Raw genomic sequence first — 3171 nt, 5'->3', positions numbered from 1 at the left:
AATGCTCGGAGATATTAGCTACACCAAGCTACTCTAAAATCCGAGGGTAAAGAAAGATATATGATATGATGATATGATATGATATGATGATATGATATGATCCAATCTCGTTCCGGGGGTTCTCTCCTAACGAGGTTGGACAACGATCTCGATTCAATTCGTAAACACGAGTTAACGAGGAGAAAACGGGGTCTTTCTGCAGGTACCGGAAAGCATTTTGTTTTTGGTCACTTGGGATTAAGGCCGGGACACACTACGCGACAAGTCGCAGCGACATGTCTCTGCGACAAGTTGCTCCATGTGTACTACTTGCAAAACAAGTCGCTGCGACACGACGCCTGTTCGGTGCACACGCAGTGATCTCGTATGAGGGGGAATGTCAACTAGTTTTCTCATTCAATATGGCAGACCATATGACGTTCTCCCATTGCTTCATTAAGTTTTGTCGCAGCGACTTGTTGCCAGAAGTGTACACACGATGCGACAACGCTGCTTTCGCTAATTTTGTCGCTGGGATAAGTCGCACGAATTCAAACTGGTTTGCATTCGTGCGAAAGATCGCGGCGACAAAATTATTTTACAAAATGACAAAATGATTTTAATGAAATTACCCGTGTCACACAAGGCGAATTGTTGCGGCGACTTGTCCCCGCGACGTGTCGCAGCGACTTATGCACCTGTCAATGTAAACCCCCACCCCTGGGAAACATGGGGCATTAACCACAAAGCAAAACCAAACAAGGATAATGCCCTACATACAGGGGACAAATTTTTGGGTCTAATCCCTACCAAAATGAGGATAATCCCCCACATAAAGGGGACAAAAAAATCTTCTTGTCTAAACCCGCAGTATTACTTTCAGAAGTGTGACTGACATTTTTTTTATTTTTGAATACTTCAAAGTTTCTTGTCAACACATTTTCACATGGAACAAGTGCCAAATTTTCTAGCTTCATTCAGGACACACCACCATAAAAGGAGACAAAGCAGTCCTTTATGTCTTCAACTATTCCGGCAGGAATGCAAATGCACTACAAATGACTTAAAGACTCTGACTACAGATTTCATCAATTTCATTGAAGAGATGAAGTTAGCAAAACGAACTTTCCTTGTATCAATGGACGTCGCAAGTCTATATACAAATATACCACAGGAAGAGGGAATCACTACAATATGCAAAGCATGCGAAAACTTTCACAATAATAACCCTGTAATCCCCACAAACTATATCAAAGAAATGCTAAGACTCATACGCAAAGAAAATTTTTTCCAGTTCAACAGAAAGAACCATCTAAAAATTCACGGTACCGCTATGGGTACTAAAATGGCGGTTGCCTTTGCAAATATCTTTATGGTCGATTTTGAGACACAGATTCGGAGCAAAAGCATCATGAAGCCAATGATTTGGAAACGATACATTGACGACATTTTTTCGTTTTGGAATGTCAGAAAACCGGATATAGACAAGTTCATCAAACCAGCAAACTCACACCACCCTACCACCAAATTTACAGCTGAGATCTCAAACACTGAAGCCACATTTCTAGACACTGTTGTATACAAAAGCGATTGCTTTCAAAATCAATCCATTGTGGATATAAAAACACACTTCAATCTGACTGAAACCTTTCAGTACACTCATTTTTCCTCCAGCCACCCACTAGGTGTTAAAAAAGGATTCATGATCAAGGGCGAAGCCCTGAAGAGTTCTACGCACTAATTCTTCAGGAACAACTTTTGAAGAGAACATTTACAAATTTAAATCATGTCTCCGTACTAGAGGCTATCCAAAACGTCTGATTGAGACACTCCTATCAGACATCAAATTCGCAGAAAGGGAATCAGCGCTTAAGCAAAGGAATGAAATCCCTAAAGATATCTTGCTCTTTGTGACTCAGTATCACCCGGCAGTGTCAAACCTTTAACATGTTTTGTCAAAAAATTGGCACTTGATACAAAACCAGCCTTCTCTACGGCAAATTTTCAAACAAGCACCACTCATATCTTTTCAAAGGGGAAAATCCCAAAAAGACATGCTCGTAAGAGCAAAGCTTTAAAGAGGTCATAGACCGAAAATACGATACAAAAGTCTCAACCGCTAAGGAGTTCTGTAGGCAATCCTTGCTACTTCCTACTGTGCATATTCTGACCCCTTTCTAACTGGGTTATTAAAGTTTCCTTACTCCTTCATGCTTGGACAAGGCAACAGACTAAAATGTACTAATCCCCCACCCCACAGGGAAAAGCAAAGGCCAAAATGTACTAATCCCCCACCTCTCTGGGAAGGCAATGCAAAAATGAATTAATCCCCCACCCCCTCGAGCAAGGCAATGGGTCAAAGACCCCAACAAACCCCACCCATGCCCCATGTTTCCCCGGGGTGGGGGGAGGGGTGGGGTTTACAGTGACAGGTGCATTATCGCCTAGTGTGTCCCCGCCTTTAGTTTTTATTTGGACTTATTTTGTTTTCTGTCTTTTGTTTCTTTTGTTTTACGTAATTTCTGCTCCGGTACTTGCAGAAGGAAAGAAGGAAACGTTCAAGACATTTTGTAGCCCAGAACTAAAAGCAAGGAAACTACCACAGGGTCATTTATTTCACGCCTGAGAAATGATGGATTTCCGTGAATTGAAAGCAACCATTATGTCATACTACAGTTAAACAACAGTTACTGCATCACGTACACAAACGAAATGAATCGCTGAAACAAGAGTGAAACTCACATCTTATACAACAACAAGGTAGACGTCAGAAAGTGTTGACTGAATACAAATCTAGTTATTTGAGGTGCGATGCTACAGGTTCGTTTTTACTTATATATCCCCGAATTCAGTTGCGTGCAAAATGAAGTCAGTACTAAGATATCTTACCAGAAAAGTGTGTCTTCGTAGATCACATCACTTTGTGGGAGGCTGACAAGTAAACCTTTTCTCGCGGACAAATCACACTTGCAATGAAAGAAGCGAAGGAAAATGAAAATGAAAACGAAAATAAAAACTCGAAATCCATAATTAACATAATTAGGGCTTGCAATATCGACATCTGCGTCCAAAAGGTGGACGCGAAATGCTGATTGGCCAATTTGATCTGGTGATGACGTACTACACATTTCACAAAGGCGATTTACACGATACGACTTTGTCACATGCGACCACAGGCGTCCCAGACGTTGT

General features: G+C 41.3%; 1 protein-coding gene across 1 annotated transcript in view; it reads right to left on the bottom strand.

The window, feature by feature from the left end:
* LOC137985604 (uncharacterized) overlaps positions 1-3171 on the bottom strand; it is a 17237-nt gene extending 14066 nt beyond the window's left edge. Inside the window, exon 1 of the mRNA XM_068833234.1 lies at positions 2869-3171. The gene's annotated coding sequence lies outside the window, so the exon portion shown is untranslated. The remainder of the gene's footprint in view (positions 1-2868) is intronic.

The sequence above is a fragment of the Montipora foliosa genome, chromosome 14 (assembly GCF_036669935.1).
Source record: "Montipora foliosa isolate CH-2021 chromosome 14, ASM3666993v2, whole genome shotgun sequence".
In the NCBI taxonomy this organism is placed as follows: Eukaryota; Metazoa; Cnidaria; class Anthozoa; order Scleractinia; family Acroporidae; genus Montipora; species Montipora foliosa.
This window is presented reverse-complemented; position numbering and strand designations above follow the sequence as displayed.